Below are 21,828 nucleotides of genomic sequence, written 5' to 3' on the forward strand. Positions count from 1 at the left end.
GGAGAACAGCAGCCAGAGTATAGAGAGGAAGCTGGCATTTGGGGAGTGCTATTCGTTATCTACATAGCTAATTACTGCAAAACTAGTAGCTTAGAACAACAGTAAACAGTCATTAAAACGACAACAACATTATTATCTCCTAGCTTCTGTGGGTCAGGAATTCAGGAGCAGCCCAGCTGGGTCGTTCAGACCTGGAGTCTCTCATGAGGTGCCGTGAAGATGTTGGCCAGGCCGTGGTCACCTGTAGCATTAACTAAGGCTAAGAGACCTAGCGAGCAAGGTGGCTCGCTCATGTCAGTGCTGGCTGTTGGCAGGAGGCCTAAGGCCGTTCCACGAGGAGCTTGCCACAAATATTCTAGAATATTCTAACAATAGGGCAACTGGTTTCTTCCAGAGTGGGTGATCCAGAGTGGGAGATGCAGTGTCTTTTATGACCTAGTCCAGTGATAGCGAACCTATGACACGCGTGTCAGAGGTGACACGCGAACTCATTTTTTTGGTTGATTTTTCTTTGTTAAATGGCATTTAAATATGTAAAATAAATATCAAAAATATAAATCTTTGTTTTACTATGGTTCAAATATCAAAAAATTTCTATATGTGACACGGCACCAGAGTTAAGTTAGGGTTTTTCAAAATGCTGACACACCGAGCTCAAAAGGTTCGCCATCACTGAGTTCAGAAGACATACACCATCACGTCCACAGTGTCCTGTTATTCACACAGACCAGCCATGATTCAGTGTGGATGGCAGCGCATAGATGCCAGGACAAAAGGATCACTGGGGGGGGGGGGGGTGTTCATCTTGGAGGCTGGCAACCACAATTGGGACCAGACATGGCAGGGTTGTAGGCCTGGTGGGGTTAATTGGCCTCGGGGTTGCAAACAGGACTCTGATATGCTTCATGAAATCCCAGGTATAGTTAGGCTCCCCACCGAGTTGTTAGTCAGGCCCTCTGTGCCAGCACCCCCTCCTGTAGACTTTGAGTCACAGGGAGATGTTTTTCTGAGGACCATAGACCACAGGCTGAGGCCTAACATGGAGCCCTATTGTGGAGCGTATTTCAAACACAGACCCCTTGGAAAGTACACAATGGCTTGACCTAGAAACCCGTGTAACAAGATAGAAGTAGCATCATTCTCAGAATAAAAGAAGTGTATTTACCCTGACTCAGGGTAGCCTGAATGATCAGGGTTTATTACCTCTTTCTACCTTTACGATTCCATTTTTGCCAATAAGTAAAATAGGAGGTCTGGGGGAAATGTTATTACTTTGCAGGTTTGTGTGTCATAAATATGATGGTATACACACCACCGCCTATAACGTCTGAAGATGTGAGTTAAATCTGTGCAATTAGTTTTCTATGTAATCACCTCTCGGCGAATTCTGTTGCTGCCCTCTCGTGGCCACTTAGAGTAATGACAACTAGAGTGATGCCTTTGGTCCAATGAAATCCTCCACCAGGCCATTCCACACAGTTCCTCCTCCTGCACCATCCGGAAAGGTTCACATGGTGCCGGGCAGACTAAATAGCCATCGCAGATTGTGGATAACGAAAAATTGAATTCATTTGAGGAAAGGGGGTGGAGGATGGCATATCCAAAGGAAAGGCCTGCACAGCATCAGGAACTGGAGTTTCATCCTTATAGGCAGTCACTGGCAGAAAGCTCTTATCAGTGGGTTTGGAATGCGGATGGAATGCGGGTGTGCGATCAGGTGTCTGTAGGACAGTTTCAGTTCCTTATATGGTCTGATTCCTGGTGTCCAGCACGGTTTTCCTGGTCTTTGTCCTCCTGTAGCAGAAAGCTTACAAATGGCCATTAAGGATCATACTGCCCTATGGTCCTCTAACTAACCAATGGTCGTCTGGATGCTGGGTGACTACTTCCCATGCAACTTGCCAGTGTGTAAGGCAGTCTACACCTATGTTGTAAAGCTCTGATTATTAGAGAGTTCTTTCTGATGCTGAGCCAAATTCTGCCTTGGTCTAATTTCTATCCAACCTGTCCTTTTTCTATTGTCTGATTTTTATTTCTTTTAATATTTGAGGGCAGCTGTTTTACTAGTATCATATTTCCACTTTTTTTTTCTTGACGAAATATTTTAGCTCCTTTCCATCTCTTTACATGATATGATTCTCAGAGCCCTCATTCTGTGCTTCTCTCTCAGGTCAGAGTCCCTAGAAGCAGAGTCTGAGATCAGGATTCTAGTGCAAGCGATTTCCAGGTGTGTATGTGTGTGTGTGTGTGTGTGTGTGTGTGTGTGCGCGCGCGCACGCATAAGGGATACAGGATGGGGCAGGGAACAGAGCAGAGCAAGGATGTGGTTTCAGCTGGAGATGAGCCTCATGCGGGTCAGCTCTGAAGCCTGAAGGGTACCCCAGAGTTATCCCACCTTGAGACGTGCGGCTCAGCCTTTTGTACTGTGTGTCACTCAGCCATTGGCTCTGAGAGTTTGGGGATCAGGGTAACCTTCCGAGCACAGTGCTTCCCATTTGGGCAAGGGGCTTCTTTAAAAATATATATATATTTCAGAGAGGAAGGGAGAGGGAGAGAGATAGGAACCTCCATGATGAGAGAGAATTATCGATCAGCTGCCTCCTGCATGCCCCATACTGGGGATGGAGCCTGAAACCCAGGTATGTGCCCTCCTGATTCATAGGTCGACCACTGAGCCCCACTGGCTGGGTTGGGCAAGGGACTTCTAGGAGCAGGGTACAGCTGTGAGTTGTCAGCAGCCAACAGTCACAGTGTGTGCAGAATGGCTGCTCAGGAAAGGGGATCTGTGTGCCTTCTGGTAAGATCTCATCTCAGTCGTTACACCCAGACCAGGACCTACATATCTCAGATGTGGTCTGACGTGTAGAATTCAAGGGAACCATTAAATCTCAGTCTCCGTAGCTCAGCATTAACAGTGTAGGCTCACCTTGAGGCTGTGCTAATCTAAACCCCAAGATGTTTTTCACATAAAATTGTTCCCAACCCAAGAGTCTTCCATCATATCTTCTGGCATGGTGATACCAAAAGCAAAAGCACTTTTATGATGTTAAAATGCCATGTTGCTGTTTTGACTTCACATTCTAGCCACCTGAGTGCTCTTTGAATCTGGATTTTGTTGTCTAACCAGCACTCTCTGCTGTTACTGCAGACTTTTAAGGGTCTCTTTTTGGTGACTTTCAATTTTCTTGTCTGTTCTTGACATCTAATGGCTGCTCATCTCTTAACATGTAGCTCTGCTGAGGTCTGGCTCATTGCTCCCGCAATGCCACACGGCTTTCCTGTTCCTGAAGTCCATTTAGCATCCCCTTTGAACTCTGGTTAAAATGCCTGAGGCCCAGGATCGAGAGAGTCAGCCGAGGTCTAACAGAAACCCCAGTCTGAGATAAGAAGACAGCATAGGGGAGAATGAAGATGGCAATGCAGGTTAATGCCTTCCATAACCACATCAAAATTACAACTGAAACATGGAACAATCATGTTCCATGTTTCACTGCCTGAAAGCTGGCTGGCTGGAAGTCCAACAACTGCAGAAGTAAAGAAGAAAGCCCTCAAACCTGGAAGGAGGGGCGGAGGCGCAGACGGGGCTGTTCTGACACCCACGTGTAGGGTGTTTTTAATCGGGAGGGATATCTCCACTGTGGAGGCCTCCTTTGAGAAGCAAGAGGTCCCAGCCTCACACCAGACCCCTAGTCCAGGGTTCCAGAGCTGGGAAGAGAAGTCCCTGTAACTTCAGGCTGTAAAAACCAGGGGTATTGTGGCTGAGGGTGGTGAAGGCCTAGGGCGGGACAGGAACCAGGTAGAGGGGCGCAATGGAAGGAAAAAGGAGGACATCTGTAATACTCTCAACAATAAAGATTAAAAAAAAAAAAAAAGACAGCCTGGAACCCAGGGAGCTAAGGCAGCAATGCTGGGCGACCAACACTAAAAACTCGAGAGTACCAGCATAGTAGTCTTGGCCTTCCGGTAGCTTGGCAGAAGGTGGGGGAGGTGTCTGAGAATAATGCAGGGATGTATTTAACTAAGATCCAGAGTGGACGATGATTGCTTTGAACTTTATAATTTGTAGAGACTTACCCTTGATAGTTACCCTTCTCCATCCTCTGGGTAATGTTTCCTGTGTGTCCAACTACAGCACCACTTTCAGTATGAGACCCAGAGAAGGTAGGCAGCATGATGCTCTCTCCCTGCCTCCATCCGGTAGCTGGGATGGAGGAGGTGGCCCTCCCCCACCCCATTTCTGAACCTGATCGAGGTGATGGGCACAGGCTTCTCTCTGAGCCAGCTCACCCATATTTCCCTCTGCCAGCCTCGTCTAGCACTGGCAAGCCCTTTCTCCCCAAAGGGCATGGAGGAGGGTCAGGACCACCTAACGTCACCTCCTGGACTCCAGAGATACGTGTGTCCCACCCACCCTTTGGGAAACACTGGCTTGTAGCAGACATTCTGAAGTAAAGTATCATCTGATGATTCCATGGAGATTCCATCCTCCCACCCTCTCCCTCACTTCCAGACCAAACCCCTAAAAACCTTGAGGGTAATGAGACTGCATATGGGTTGGGAACCACAGTAGCAGCCTATTCTATTAACTACCTATGGACTGTGAAATGCACTCCCTCTCCTCCCCCAGTTAGAGCCATAGGGCTTTATTTACATAAGCTAAATCCTCTTTTATTTGTTACTCTGTCCACCAAGTTCAGTAGGTCGTTTCCATATTTGGGCTCCTTTACAAGGCCATTTAAATTGTGGTTCTGGCATTAAGCAGATTCCAGGGCAAAGGAAAGCATGCCCCCCAGTGTAGGCACCAGGCAATTTCCCTGCTGGGCTGGCTCACCCTGGGTTTCAGAGTCACAGTGTCTGTCGACATTTAAAATAGGTAAGTGTCGCTAACTAGGCAAAAGCATTCCAGTTAGAGAAGGTCACCGTGAAGAGTAAGTTCCCTTGCTATCCCCTCCCGGTTACCAGTTTCTGTGCCTCTTCAATCATGTCTGTCCTTCCAAGTAGATGTCAGTTGTGCTGTGTGCATGCTACAGTCATCATTCCCTTGAAAACAGCGTTCTAGCCCTAGCCGGTTTGGCTCAGTGGATAGGACGCCGGCCTGCAAAATGAAGGGACCGGGTTCCATTCCGGTCAAGGGCACGTACCTCAGTTGCAGGCTCAATCCCCGGCCCTCGTTGGGGTGTGGGCAGGAGGCAGCCAATTGATGTGTCTCTCTCACACTGATGTTTCTCTCTCTTTGTCTCTCCCCTTCCTTTCCACTCTCTCTAAAAAAAATCAATGGAAAAATATCCTCAGGTGAGAATTTTAAAAAACGATTAAAAAAAGAAGAAGAAGAAATAGTGTTGTAATAATATTTAAAGAAATCCTCGCTCCTTTCCTATCGCCTGTTTTAGTTTGGATTTCCTCAAAACCAGAGACTGAAGCAAGGGTGCGCTTAGGTGCAAACAGTTTAGTATTAGGGAGGTGATTGGGGAGCAGAAGTAAAAGAGTGGAAAGAGTGAAACAAGAAAGGGAGAAAAACCAACAGGAACATTAGCAGTGAAGGTATTATCAAGAATTTTATTTCGGATATATTACATTTGAAATGATTCTTAGGCATCCAATGAAGAAGGTAAGCAGGCACTTGGCAAAAAGTGTCCAATTATTCACAATTGGTGAAATGGAGGTGGTAACTTTAAGAAAGAGCAGGTTTCTTTACCCTGGCGATAGGTGCTGGTTAACTGGTGATTGAGCATTGTATTGGACTCCATGAGCAAGCATGTCAAACTCGTGGCCCGTGGGCCACATGCGGCCCCTAACGAATATTTTTGCAGCCCAGCCAATATAACGGTATGTAAGAAACATTTTAATTAAAATTGCATAGCTTAATTTTTACAATATCCTGTTATACATAATTATTAATAATGAACTACAATGTTCGCCAATGACTGATTACTATAATCGCGTTGCATTCATTTCCCTTACATGCCTTACACACAGGCGCACCATTTCTCTCCACTAATACCAACAGCGAATATTTTAGCAGCCGTTTGCCACCTCATTAGTCTTGGACTGACTTGTTTGGTGTGCACAACAGGGAATATTTTGCTTTCGGAGAACAAGAAAAATAGGTTTATTTGCGTTATGCTTATTAATTTGTGCAGTTATTCAGTGTCTGGTAAGTTAATGTTCAAGAAAAACTTAATTTTTACTTAAATGTTCTATTATTTCATGTTAACGATGACTCATTTATTTCAGGCATTTGTGTTCAGCATGTCTCTATTGAAATAAACCTATGTTTCTATGAAAATTGAAGCTTTTGGGTTTTTTTGCGGCCCACATAAACTTAAACCTTTTTAATTTGGTCCATGTTAGCCTTTGAGTTTGACATGCTTGATTTAGAGTCATTCAGGAGATAAATAGTTTACTGGTGGGGCAGCTGCTTTCCAGGTGCCAAAATCACCCATGAGCTCTTTTTTAAAAATATATATTTGTATTGATTTCAGAGAGAGAGAGAGAGAGAGAGAGAGAGAGAGAGAGAGAGAGAGAGAGAGAAACACCAATGATGAGAATCATTGATCGGCTGCCTCCTGCACGCCCCACACTGGGGATTGAGCCACAACCCAGGCAGGTGCCCTGACTGGGAATCGAACTGTGACCTCCTGATTCATAGACCCGACACTCAACCACTGAGCCACACTAGCTGGGTTCCCATGAGCTCTTTTATTACATTAAAAAAATAGTCCCAGATGCTGCTTTTCACAAACCTCATACTTAAGTCTTCTTAGATGTTTCTCAATATATTAGTCCACAAAGTGGAAGCCATTATCACACTCATTTATGTTTCATGAAGCGTTGTAACAGGAATCGTGGATTCAGCGAGCGAAGCTGAAAGCCGTGTTAATAATGCACGCTAAGTACAACGGATAGGCACTCTTGTCATTGTAACATCACTGAATGTGTTAGAGCAAAGAGGCACCAGGTGGCAACATGGTTCACAACTGCCTCCCTTCTGAGGGGAGATTGGTAATGAAGAAGGGACCAGAGGTGAAGCTTTCGTTTTCAGCTTTAGGTTAGTGTGTCTCCAGGGTTAGTGAGCAGAAAAGCCACCTGAGGATGATTCTTATGCAATAGGCCTCTGTCTCTCCCTCCCTCTCTTCCTTCCAACAAACATCTCTTAAGCGCCTGCCATGTTTCAGACAGTGCCTTGGGCCTAGGAATCTGCATATTAACAAGCCCTCTAACTGCTTTCCATGTAGTTGGTTCACAGAACACATTGCAGGAGGAGCTGGCTTAAGGAAACCTGTAATGGAGACAGTGATCCTGTAACATCCGTTTTATCCAGCTCCTAACCCATACACGCAGGTGCTGTGTTGTATTTAGGTATTCACCCTTCTCTGCTCAGCCGTGTGCTTCGGGAAAGGCTGGCCACAGACCCACAGGGCAGGTCCTGTTTGTTCTGTGGCAGTCATGGTTTTCCCGTTCCCCTTTGCCAGGATTGGTTTGGATGTGGCCATGTGATGCAGTTCTGACCAGAGAAACGGAGGGGACATCTGTAGGAGGCTTCCGGAAAGATTGCTCCCAAAAAGAGACACACTGGAAAAGATGGTCATTCCCCACCTCCCCCGCCCCTTCCCCCAGACATGGATGTATCTAGATGTGAAGGCTGGCACTGGGGCAGCCACCTTGAGACAGTGAGGGAGAGAATAGTCCAAAAATGAAGGCTGTCCACCAGGGTGACAGGGCGACCAGATGGGAAGAATGTTGAGGATGTTGTTGAGCCACCTAATTATCCAGCCCTGGAGCTGTCCTTTCCTTGAACTTTCAGATGCGGGATAATCCATTTCCTTGTTGTTTAACCCAATGAACTTGAGATTGTTTTATACTTTCTGCTAAAATATTCTGACTGGTACTGAATTTGTATGTGCACTTAAAAAAACATATATATTTAAATCCTTACCTAGTACTGATTTAGGAAGTAGTACTGAGAAAGGAAGGGAAAGAGAGAGAGAGAGAGAGAGAGAGAGAGAGAGAGAGAGAGAGATCAATCGGTTGCCTCTCATATGCAACTTAACTGGGGACCAAACCTGCAACCTAGGTATGTGCCCTGACCAGGTATCAAACCTAAGACCTTTTGGTGTACGGGGCGATGCTCCAACCAACTGAGCCACACCAGCCAGGGCCATGTATGCACATTTGATTCAGGGTTTAAGCTTTCTGTGATTTGCTATTTAAAAAATGTAGCATAATATCTCAGGTGGATTCCCTAGAAGGAAATACTGAAATAGGGATTCAAGTGCACATGATTGGTTGAGGTTGTGCTCTCATGAGAAGCCAGTAAAAGAGGGAGTGAAATAGGATAGGAAAAGGGGAAGAAGTGAATAAGGAGGTGGTCTCAGGCAAACTCTGTCCTTAGCCTGATACATGTGAGGTTCCGGATCTGCATTGTCTAATATGGTAGCCACTAACCACGTGTAGCTATTTAAATTAAAATTAATTAAGATGAATACACATTTAAGATTCATTTCTTTAGTCTCATGTCAAGTACCTGATAGCCACATAGAGCCAGTGGCTACCATATTGAACAGAGCAGACAAGTGTTTCCATCAGCACAGGAAAGTATACTGGACAGCGTTGTAAAGTGTAAATCATAACACAGAGATGCCCTGCCCTGATGCATTTGCATTCCAGTGATGGTCAGTCATCGGCTGCCCTGTGGGGAGTGGAAATAACCTCCAGGGAGATCCAGAGAGGTGGCTCCTATCAGTCAGGGGCCATTCCCCAGGGCAGAGCACAGGAGGTCACAGAACCCACAAAGCTCCAAATTCAGCACTGGGTGAAAAGATCTGGGTGGAGTACCAACGGCCACTACTATCGTGGTGTCACCAGGCATGAGCTGGGGTGCAGTGCTTTTGGCAGAGTGATTGGGCAGCACCCCTTCCCACTGATCCACATTTCAAATTCAGAATCTCTCTGGGAGCACCTTGGATCCCTATCTGTCCCTATAGTTCAGACAAATATCAACTGGATAAACATATGTGATGGGTGGGTCACTCCACAGATACTAGGATTTCATGGGGGGACAATGAGAAAGGGAAATGGCCCAGTGAGTAAGACCTAGATAAAGTGCCTGAATGCCAAAGAGTGGTGATGCCACTGGGCAGAGCATGGAGCAGCTGCCAGGGCTGTCTCATCCAGCTGCTGCGTCCTATTAGAAAGAAGCTGATCATTTATTAGATATAAATGATTGTTAAGAGCTCAGTATGCTACTATAAGTACATTTTCCTGTTTTATGACTGTCTACTCTTTGGTTACCTCTTCCTAAGACACCAATTTTATAAAGCCATTTATATATATAAAAGCATAAGCGACCGTCTGACCGTCCAACCGTCCGACCAGTAGCTGTGATGCACAATGACCACCAGGGGGCAGATGCTCAATGCAGGAGCTACCAAGATGCAGTGATTTGGCAGCTGCAGTTCTTGGGTGGTGCACTCAGAACCAGAGAGGAGGGGGCCTGATTCTGGGGTGCATTATCTGAGAATCACCCTCCCGCAATCCGGGACTCCTTGGGGGATGTAAGAGGGCTCTAGTCTTCTATAAAGAGAATAGAAGTAATTCAGTCTTTCCTCTTGCATGGTTGATCAAAATTAGTGTTGTTGTTTTTTTTAATTATTGCTACTTTAGAAACATTTCTTTTTGCTTCAGAGCTTGTATGGGAAATGACACATCTCTACCTTTCTCCTCAGCTTCTAGATTACAGGTTACTTCTCATCTGGGGGAAAGTCCTCTGATAACAGCCGTGTGATTGCACTCTCATTGGCCTTTCAACAGCTGCTGTCAAAGGGGCTGGTCCTGCTCCAGTCAGATGCTCACTGCCCTGGGGGTGGGGGGTGGGGTGGGGAGGTGCTGCCGGTGCTGGTGGTGCAGGAGGAGGTGGCGTGAGCCTGAGTCATAGTCATTCCTGAACAGGAAGCAGGAGGAGTTCAGATTCTCCTCCTGGGAGTCAGAGATAGAGTCCAGAGGCCAAAAAAAGAGGGGGTGTTTTATCCATTTCCCCACAGCAGCCCAACTTCCAACTGCCAGCTCCTGCCACTCCGTCTGAGGGCAGTTCTCTGGCCCCTGACGCCCACTTCGCTCACCTGCGTGGCAGGCTGCAGGTGTCCAAGAATTACTGCCCCTCCCCTTGCTTCATCCCCACTAGCCTTCACCCAATGACTCATGGAAGTTAGTGTGTAAAAATACCAAAGCTCCTCTCCCTTGGGTGGGACACCTGAGTGTGAGTCTACACTGGCTCGCAGGATCCCAACCGAGCTCCAGCCGTCCCCAGGGTAGATGGCTGGATCATGTCCCCATGTCTGTCTGCCTTTCCCATGCTGTTTCACTTCCCCTCCTCCTGGTGTTTCTTTACTTCCCAAGTGAATGACTTGCACTGAGTCATTGTCTCAGCATCTGCTTCTGGGGGAACCCAATGAAGACACCAGGTAAAGCCCACCAGGGCAGTTGTCACTAGGAACTGGGTGATATGGACATAGTTCTGGCAGCTGCCCAGCCCAAGCCCTGCCACCATCATCGGGGCGCAGAGGCTGGAGTAGAATGCCATGCCTCCTCCTCTGCTGAAGAGTTCATTTAGTTCTGGAGTGAAGCTTATTAACAAGGGTGTGAGGCATACTCCATGCCTCTTACTCCTGACCACTCTCATTAGTTATAAAGCTGATACTTTGTCCTCCATCTGCCTGACTCCTGTGTTTATCTCTCAGTTGGCTCAGAACCTGAAAGGAGAGTAGCAGGTTATTAATCGAGCCTCCTGAGATCATGACAATGAGTATGGTAGGAAGATAGGAACTCAGAATGAGCTGAATCCAGGGAGATGGGACAGGGGGTGGCAAACTGCTAGTCACTGGCCTTAGGGAAGGAGCAAGGCTATGGTCCATAGAGGAGGAGGAGGAGGGAGAATGAGATGCTAGGTGACATACTAGAATAAGAATTCAGGAACTGCCCTGACCGGTTTGGCTCAGTGGATAGAGCATTGGCCTGGGGACTCAAGGGTCCCAGGTTCGATTCCGGTCAAGGGCATGTACCTTGGTTGCAGGCACATCCCCGGTGGGGAGTGTGCAGGAGGCGGCTGATCGATGTTTCTCTCTCATCGATGCTTCTAACTCTTTATCCCTCTCCCTTCCTCTCTGTAAAAAAATCAATAAAATATATTAAAAAAAAAAAGAATTCAGGAACGGAGAAAAGCAAAAGCCAAATGAATAATCAGAACATTGGGGATGTGATCCTGTTGATGAGACCAGAGCTCAGTTATCAGACCTGGGTCACCGCAGCCAGAATGAGGTGACACCGTCTGAGCTGATGCATAGCCTGGGGGGCGGAGCTAGTCAGATGCCTCCTTTAACAGGCTATGAGTGAGCCTGGGTTGCAGCTGTGGACAAGAGAGAACCAATGGCTGAGCCTTACTAAGGCAACAGGCTGGTACTGATGGATTCAACGACCTAATATTTAAAAGACTAGCTCAATTGAAATATTAATTTTTATTGCATGTAATACTTTGTATTTAAACTAGTTTTTCTTGAAATATGAATGTTTATTGCATGTAACATTATTATATTTAAAATCGTTTTTCTTGAAAATAAAAAAATTATTAAAAAATAACATAAAGTAAAATAAAATACTAGCTCAAGTCTAACCTTGTTTGTAAAGAGGCAACACTGTCCTTTGTCAAGACACAGAGAGGACAATGCCATTCTTTAGTCTCCTTTCTCAGATCTTGCAGATGTTAGCCTGAAAAGCCCTCCTGCCTGGCTTGTATCTTTCATCTTCTCTGTTAATGTTGGTGAATCATGAGGGAACACCAGCTGCTCCAAATGGCTTCAAATGTAGCCAGATCCAGTCACGTTACATTCCCCGCATACAGATCAGGATTCTGTCAGTTACAGAGGGACCTGACGAAAACCAGCTTACACAGAGAGAATTTATCAGTTCGAGGGTGAACTTAGAAGGTGGGAGGAAAAGCCAAAGAACCAAGTGTCTCAGGGACTGGAACCATGGACTCATTGTCAACAGGACTCTCTCTCCATCCAGTTCTCAAAGTAGTTTGCCCCCACTTCTCCTTGCATGTTCATCTCATTCTCTCTGCTGGCAGTCCTTTACAACACCTTTAATCCCCCGGCAGCCTCTCAAGCTTCTCATGTCATTGGAATGAGATCTGTCTGTCACTTCCCATGAAGGACACTTATTTATGCTGCTGAGATCTTTTGCCTTTTCATAGCCCAATATATAACAGGCAATTAATAAATACTCTTGCTCAGCCAGTGTGGCTCAGTGATTGAGTGTACATTCATGAACCAGGAGGTTGCTGGTTCAATTCCTGGCCAGGGCACATGACCAGGTTGTAGGGGGCATGCAGGAGGCAGCCAACCAATGATTCTCTCTCATCATTAATGTTTCTATCTCTCTCTCCCTCTCCCTTCCTCTCTCTGAAATCAATAAAAATAAATACTCTTGAATGAATGAATGAATGAATAAGGTTATAAAGGCCCATGTGATAGAGATAGCCCTCATTGTTGTAGATTAATACACTTTATGTCTCTATCTTGAGATACTAGGTCATGTGTACTAACTTCTGAGAGCTGTCTCCTTTCAGTGCGTTGAGGAAACAGTCTCTGATCCTGCAAGATGGAGAGCTCTGGTGAATTCAGCAAGGTAATTAATGCCCTCCTGGCCCACAGCCAGCTCTGCTTCCTCAGATGACCACCTGGACTGTAATATTGATGAAACATGCCTTTCCCTACTTGAATCTCTACACTAAGACCTTAACTATGAAATCTATATGTTTCAAACTTACCTTCACAACATTGTTATGAAGTAATCCTATTTAATAAAAGGGTAATATGCAAATTGACCCCAATGGTGGAACAACCGGTTGCTATGATGCACACTGACCACCAGGGGGCAGGCACTCAACACAGGAGCTTCCCCCTGGTGGTCAGTGCACTTCCATAGGGGGAGCGCCACTCAGCCAGAAGCCAGTTCATGGCTGGCTAATGCAGTGGCAGTGGTGGGAGCCTCTTACGCCTCTGTGGCAGCGTTAAGGATGTCCGACTGACAGCTTAGGTCTGTGGGGGAGCGGGCCTAAGCCATCATTCAGACTTCCCCCAAGGGCTCCCAGCCTGCCAGAGGGATGTCTGACAGCCAGCTTAGGCCCGATCCCCCGGGGAGAAGGCCTAAGCTGGCAGGTGGACATCCCCCGAGGGGTCCTGGACTGCGAGAGGGCGCAGCCTGGGCTGAGGGACCCTCCCTGCCCCCCTCTGTGCACAAATTTTTGTGCACCGGGCCTCTGGTTGTCAGATAAGATCTTACTGTCTCCATTTAATGGCTAGGAAAGTTCAGGCATATATTAGGCAGGTCAGGGTTTTCCAAGGTATGTTTTCCAGAGCACAAGTCCCCTTGATGATCCATGAAAAGGGGTTCTGCTGTCAATCATGATTAGGAAACCTCTGATTGATTCATAATACACCTTAATATAGTAAAGGTCCCGAAAGGAACCTTAGTTAAGAAACCTATATGATCTGAAATCTGCTTAACATTGATCAACCTCCCAGTAAACCTCCTGCTTCTACACACATCTCTGTTCCCTCCTGTTTTCATAGGGGATCAGTCCCTTCATCTACGCCCAGCATCATATTCCCTCCCCCATTCTCAGGAGTCTTTCATCTTTATCTCTTTCTGCATCAACACTTTCTCCCTCCTGGACCTTTCCAATCAGCATTTATATACTCAAGTCTCTCTCTAAATCCTTGCTTTCAGTGTGGTCAATGGACCAGCAGTATCGACTTCACCTAGGAGCCTGATAGAGATGCAGAATCTCAGGCTCCAGCCCCACCTGCTGTTACCTGCAGTTCAACAAGATCCCAGGCGATGCATGCACATTAAAGCTTTAGAAAACTTGCTCTAAATCACAACTAGGTTTCTCTTGTAAAAATGCAAATCAGGTCTTATCTAATCTCTGCTAAAAGCACCCTGGTTTTCTCAGATTCTTTCCCTTTCTCCCTCCCTCTTGCAACTGCTAACATTTCCCCAAACTAGTTTTCCAAGAATCTCCTTGGTTAAGAATGGGCAAGTCATTGGTTCCATCTTGGTGCCTGACTCTCTTGCTCAGTGAATAAAAACAAAACAAAACAAAACAATATATAATTTTTATTACAGAGAGGAAGGGAGAGGGAGAGATAGAAGCATCACTGATGAGAATCATTGATTTGCCGCCTCCTGAATACCTCCTACTGGGGATTGAGCCTGCAACTCTGGCATGTACCCTGACTGGGAATCGAACCGTGACCTCCTGGTCGATGCTCCACCACTGAACCACACCGGCCGGTCTGCTCTATGAATTTTGCACTAATCTAAGAGTGCAGAATCCACCTGTAGAAGATGTTGAGTTTTTATTGGTTGTAGAAATGACATTTTCAGAGAGTGACAGTCATTTTCTGTTTGTTCGCAGCTCTTCTCTCTACTCCTGCAATTGAAAGGGGCTGACCCTACAACAACAGTTCCCAGGCTCCTTTGCCAACTGGGTGCTGCCAGTGGAAAACCCGGGGATGACTGAGGGTGGGAGGAGCCCGAGTGTCTACGTTGAGGTGGCTCCACCTCTGTGGTTCTGGTCCTGTCCTGGACTCTGTTAACACTGCCTCCTGCCCTAGGGCCTCCAGCCCTAGGGATGGGAGCAGCTCCCTGCTCTTACTAAGCTCTAGGTTGCCTCACTGTCCTTTGTTTGGCTTTTTGGTTTTCCCAATAGCTATCTAACTAGGTCCCCATACCTGGTATGCTTTCCTGAGTGGATCTTGGCTGTTACATGGAGATATCAGAAAATGGGAGTTGGAGGAGAGAGAACATTTGAGCACTAGGCCAACACTACTTGACTTGGTAGACTACCTTGAAGTCAAGGCACATCAGGGAAAGTAATGGAGACCAGGAGGCATCTAATAGCACTTTCCTTTGAAAGCTGATGTCCTCCACTCTGGTGGGAAAGTTGTGTAAATAGAGAAAAGGGCAGGTTACTGAGGACAACCCAGCTCCCTGCATGGCAGCGTTTGATTCTCTCTGGTTGTCAGTAAGTCACAAACAAGTCAGTGTTATTGTGCAGCTGCCTCCGATGGAGGTCAGAGGATTCGTCCCACAACAGAAACCTCTTCTCTGGCAACAACTTGTTTTGGCTGCATCCCTCACCTGTCTGGGGTGGGGCAGTTACTGAATTGTCACAGTTGGTGGTTGGGGCCTATTGTCAAATGTCAATATTTTCACAGTCATCCCACACTGCTGAGCTATACCTCGCCTTGGCATCTGACCCTTGGCCCAGGAGGACAGGCAATTCTTTCATACACAGTGGGCAAAGACAAGGGAGACTGTCTTTTCCCCTCAAAGACTGTTCATGTAGGGGGCCAGTTCACTCTGAATAAGGCCCTTTCAAATGGAGCAAGAACAGAATTCTGGGACAGTTTACCAAGTGTGAATTTTGCAGGCTGGTTCTGTAATCACAGCCTCCTCTGCACGCCTCTCCAATCTTGCTGTCTCATATCCATCTCTTCACTCCATCCTCCTGGGCAGGAAAGGCCATTGTTACAGGGAAGCTGCGTTCGCACTCAGCAAACCAAGGATCCTCTGGTTACTAGGCACCGCCTCCTTAGGAGGAAGCCTTAACATCCAAAATAAAGAAAATGTACTTTTTCAGAATATCGTATGAGTGTTTGTTAAAGTCCATCACCTTTCAGCTGTCAGATCATCAGGAGACGAGCATTGTACTGGGCCTCCCCGGTAGACGATCCTGAAGCAGAGTGCAGGGTAGGCGTCTCTGGTTTCTCTGGAGGTTGAATCTGGAACTGGGGTGTGCCCCTCGGGGAGCTGTGGAATTGGTGTTGGGGGAGTTGTCCAAGTTGAAAGCACTCTCTGGAAAGGAATGCTTCTCCACCTTTCACAAGCTGCTGGAGGCGGGGTGGGTGGGGCTTTTGGCTGAGACTAGAGGCCCCATTGTCTGCCTGGAGTGAGGAGAGAGTGACCCAAGACTCTTCTGGCTGCCATGGCAACCAAGGAAAGCAACTGGTGGGTAATTGCTCCTCGTACAAGGTGGGCACACACGCTCATTCTCTGAGGGTCTAAAAGGTGCAGCCACAAGCATCCCAGACCCTTACAAAGGTGCCACACTTGTCCTCTTGTTCCTGGGTTGAAAAGCGAAGCCTGATTCTTTTAATATGCCTCATCCACTTTAATTGTCTTCATCTATTCCTGTAGGAACCTAGTGCCTGGAAACCCTTGTTCAGTAAAGATCCTTAGCTCATGTGTTAGCAAATTTCTATGGTTAGGAAAAAGTCGGGAAAAGGCTTTATTTTTTAGCTCTAATTTTTTAAAATTACAAGTGGGATTCTTTAAATAATGATTGATGCTGGAAAAAGACTTATTGTTTACAATTCCTTTTCTTCCTCCTAAGGAGGCGGTGCCTAGTAACCAGAGGATCCTTGGTTTGCTGAGTGCGAACGCAGCTTCCCTGTAACAATGGCCTTTCCTGCCCAGGAGGATGGAGTGAAGAGATGGATATGAGACAGCAAGATTGGAGAGGCGTGCAGAGGAGGCTGTGATTCAGGGGAGGAGACACAGAGATGCCAGAGGCCCTGGACCACCCTGGACCAGGTGGAAAAGGCTGAGCCAAACAAGGCTGATATCTGCATGGGGAGACTGATGGCGACCCTAAGTCAGTGAGTAGGTGGTTTGTTTGGTAGAAAAGGTAGGTTTAATAAGGTGAGTTGGAGTAAAGTACTGCGCACTAGACAATGGAAATCATGACTTTTGTTCCCCCTAAAAAATCTAGACTCTAGAAATTCTAGACTCTGGAGTAAAATATCCGTATTTCTCGATTGTACAGGGAGTCTGTTTTCCTTTGGAAAGTCAAAGTACTACCCTGTCCTGAGATGGAGGTGGGAGGGGGCAGCACCTACCTCTGGGGTTCTGCCACATCTTGGTTATGTAAAAGTGTTATATACAGACTAGAGGCTTGGTGCATGAGTATGTGCACGGGTGGGGTCCCTGGGGTGGCCTGCGGGGATCAGGCTCCAGCTCGTGCCCCCAGGCTCGCAGCCCCGGAGCCCTGCCTGGCACCCTCAGTGGCCTGGCACCGTCCCCTCACCTGCCCCACCATCCCCTCACCTGCTCCACTATCCTGCCTGCAGGGCGATCCATTGGGACGGGGCGGGAGGTGGGGTGGGCGGACTCCCCCTGCCCGGCTTCCTCAGCACCTGGGAACCAGGTGGCGGTCCTGCCCCCTACCACCACCGCTGCTCACTGTCTGTGGGATGATCGGCGGATCAATCACCTTGCACCCACCTTGGCCTGGCTCCGCCTGCTCGCCTGCTTCACCATCCTGCCGTGGTCCCATGACCGTTGGGGCCCAAGGGGGCCCATTGGGGCCGGCAGCGCCTATACTGCCACCCGCTGCCAGCGCCGCATCTCCGACGCCTGCCATGTTCCACACTGCCCCCTGGTGGCCAGCGCACATCATAGTGAGCAGTAGAACTCCTGGTCGAACAATATGCATATTAGGCTTTTAATATAGGATTTCAAATATTGAAAACATAAAGAAAATCACAAAATGAAAAGTGAAATTTGTACTCCCCCAGTTTAATTAAACTATTCAGGGTTGACCTATCCATAACTAATAGTTTGGTGTGTCTCCTTTGAAATTTTCCTAAGTACTTATGGACACATACAGAATTGATTATTTGGCTCAAAAAGAATTTGAGGTGGAAAACAATTTTTCTATAACATTTTGAAGGTACTGCTCCATTGCCTACTTCTTCTTCAACATGTTAACATTTTTAGGATAGTTAATATATGCTAGGGATGTGACTTTGTTGGGGCCCAAGACCGGCCACGGGGAATAGCCCACAATGGCATATTGATGGCTTTGAATTCAAGTTACCTGACAAGCAGCTGGTGCCAGAAAAGCACCTTGACCCTCCCTTGTCCGTCTGAGAGCAGGAAATAAATCTTTCATGTGACAGGTATCCTCCCTGCAACTGGAGGACAACTCTTATTGCTAGAGTTAAGCAACTCAGAGCCAAACAGTCTGTATAAACAAGACTTGTTGCCTCTTTTCTAATTTACTACTTTGTTTAAATTTCTCATTAACAAATACCCAAACCTAGCTTACAGTCCTTTCTAATGAGCACTAACTTTTCCCCCCTCTTTGTCCTGTCAATTCTTCACAAACTTATTGTTTCTTTGCCTAAAAAGTATAAAAAGACGCCTCATCTTAGGATCTGAGCAATCTATTGTGATTCTCCTATGCACACGTATTGAATTGTTTTTTTCCCCCTGTTAATGTAGTCTTGTGTCAATCTTATTGTTTTATTATTAGTCCAGCCGTAAGAACTAAAGCAGGGTAGAGAGGGGGGAATTCTCCTCTCCAACAAATTAAAAAGATAAAAAGGACACAAAAGTGAATCCAATGCTGATACTTCCAGCGGCCTAGTGCCCTTCACTGATGCAAGCACTTCGCTAGTTTCTTATGTTTTTCTAGATATATTCTGTAATATCTGTGTGTTTACAAATCTACATACATATGTTTTTGATTTTTTAAAAATCTTTATTGTTGAAAGCATTATATACTAGAAGGTACATTTATTGAACCATATGAAATTACCATTTTTAAGGTTAAAAAAATCAGCATTTTTAATCACACTAACAGTAGCATGCTATATACACTGCATTTGATTTCTCTCTTAACAAAAAACTTGAGCTTTCCCCATATTTGTATGCATAGAGCTAATGCATTCTTTTTTGTATTTTGTGCCTATTTATTTGTTTTCATGGCAAACTATTATTTTACAATTTATATACAGTAAAAATGAATCTTACTTCCCATGTACAGATCTGTGAGTTTTAACACGTTTGGGTCTGTATACCTACTACCACAATCAGGAAACAAATATTTCGAACATATCTTTGTAATCACCACCAATGACAAAGACAGAATACTATTGGCAGTAAGACACAATACTACCTACTGGCAGGTGCCCTCAATCCCCATCCCCATTTCTATGCCTTCCCTATACCTCAAGACAATATTTTCCTTGACTTCTAACACTTCCACTAATTTTGCCTACATGAAATCATGTAGTACACTTTCTTTTGCTTGCCATTTTTGCTCCCACATTTATTCCTGTTGTCATGTGATTACAATAGAGCAATTAATTGCACAATATTTCATTATATTTATAGCATTTTTGACACGCAGAATTAAAAAAACATTTAGATTAGATAATGAATTGAACTATGTTCTTTGTAATGGTTTCTGGACTTTGTGTTATACTTAGAAGGGCCCTGAGCACCTAAGATTATAAAGTAAATCCTCCCATGTTTTCTTCTAGTAATTTTTCAGGTGTGAGAAATTAATTCAACTTTTTTTTCCCCCCATGATACTAACTTATTAACCAAATGCTCATTTAATCCTCACAGGAAGTTTACGATGGATACAATGACATGTCTTCTTTTTGCAGATGAAACTGAAATATGCCGAAGTTAAGTGATTTCCCCCATCTCAGAAATAATAAATGGCAAAACCGGGATTTGCACGCAGGCAGTTGAGTTTAATGTGTATGTGCTTATTCATTCCACTACCCAGTCTTTCCACTTTGGGGGAACCCACCCACACATCTTGAATATGAGGCAAGTGCTGTTTTGTTTTATTTTTTAACAACACAAACACTCTATTCAAATGTTTGTTTATTCAGGAATCTGATTATCAAGTCCTTAGTAAGGAGCAAGGAATTTGACACCTTCTCCCTCCATTTCATCAACCTTGTAGTTTTCCAGAAGCCTCATTCTTGAAATTAGATTTTTTTTTTCTCAGCCCAGTGTTGGGTTTTCCCTTCAAATGATTTTTCTCATTAAACTGTTGTCATCAGCTGTGTAAACAGCCCTAGGCTTGTCATGTAAACAATCATAAAACTGTTAAAAAATTAAGCAGGGCGTGTCTCAGAAGAAAAGGGAGTGTTAAATATATTTCAGTTGGAGGCCAGGAAAAGGGCAAGAAGGTCTCAGGTTGGCTTCCAGTTCTGCCACGGATCAGATGACTCTGGGAAAGTCATTTTTTGCTCTTTTTCTTTGTGCGTACCATGGGCAATAGCAATAATAATGCAGCCCTTCACTTTCCCCTAGTTTGCTTACTTTCTGCCTACAAGGGGTATTCAATAGAAAACAAAGATAGACCTCTAGGTGGTTTGGCTCAGTGGATAGAGCGTGGGCCTGTGGAATGAAGGGTTCCAGGTTTGATTCCAGTTAAGAGCACATGCCTGGGTTGTGGGCTCGATCCCCGGTGGGAGCCATGTAGGAGGCAGCCAATCAATGATTCTCTGTCATCATTGATGTTTCTATCTCTCTCTCTCCCTCTCTGAAATCAATTATATATATATATATATTTATATATATTTATATATATATATATTTATATATATTTATATATATACAAAGATATAAAAAATTATTTAAAGACCATTGTAAACTGATGAACAAAAATAGATACAGAGGCAGAGCAGCATTAAACAGACTGTCAAACTACAATGGGAAGCCTGGGGAGGGTTGTGGGGTGGTGGTAAGAGATCAACCAAAGGACTTGTATGCATGTATATAAGTATAACCAATGGACACAAGACACTGGGGGGCAGGGGAGGCTAGGGGAAGGTCAAGGGGGAAAAAAGGAGACAAATGTACTTCTCTTTGTAATATTTTAAGCAATAAAAAAAATAAAAAAATAAACCTGTTAACAGAAGGCAAAAAAAAAAAAAAAGCCTCAGGCTGAAAAATTGGCTAAACTCCTGGGAGAGTCATCATCTAAGTTTAGGCACTGATGTGCAGATCTTTCTTTCATGGGAGGTTTCCAATGGTTTTATAACTTTAATTTACATGCCATAGTGTGTTCTTTTGCAAAAGTAAATACAAAAACATAATATGTTTTAAAGTGTTCTAATGAAATACATTAACACAGTGTATGTAGTAATACAAATATTTCTATCTATTCTGGATCTCTGGTACTTGCTACAGCCCGTGTGTGTGTGTGTGTGTGTGTGTGTGTGTGTGTCCCCCATCCTGTACAAATGTTGGCAAATCTGGCATATGAACAACACAGCTGTAGCACTTCCACATTTGAGGATAACCCTCTGATTATATAGGTAGAAAATAAAATACATATTTTTTTTTTTTGCAATCAAGAAAGAATCAATGCTATCAATCCGTAGATCCTTTGGGAGCGGAGAGTTGAAAAATAGAGAAACAATGGTAATGCGAGTCTCTGCCTCTGCAGTAAGGGACCCAGAGGCAGCGTGGTGGTGGGGTGGCTATGGGCTCTAAAGCCGCGAAGGTTCTGGGTTCAAATGCTGCCACTACTATGTCCAAGCTGTGCTACTTTCAGTGAGATTCTTAACTTCTCTGAACCTCAGGTTTTAAATTTTTGTTTAAGACTTCCTTACACAGTGAAAGTCAGTGTTTGCAGAATATAGTTTTCTGGGGAACAGGAGGAGTACTAGGCACCGAAGACACAAAATCCTAACCATGAATACGGAACACAAGTGCACTGTCCTTCAGAGCCCGCAGCAGGTTCCCCGATCGCCCCGCTCCCACCTCAACGCTCACACGCGTGGTTCGCAGCAGCGGGCCCGCCAGCCCCGCTCAAGGACAGAAGTAGCGCCCGCCCCGTCCAACCCGGTGCGCGCCCCGGCCCCGCTCTGAGCGCATCTCCACGCGCATCGGCGGTGGCCGCACCGAACCCGGGTTCTCCCGCGAACACGCTCCCGCGTTCGGAGCGACACC

The sequence above is a fragment of the Myotis nattereri genome (genome assembly GCF_964212035.1).
Source record: "Myotis nattereri genome assembly, chromosome: 14".
Taxonomy (NCBI): domain Eukaryota; kingdom Metazoa; phylum Chordata; class Mammalia; order Chiroptera; family Vespertilionidae; genus Myotis; species Myotis nattereri.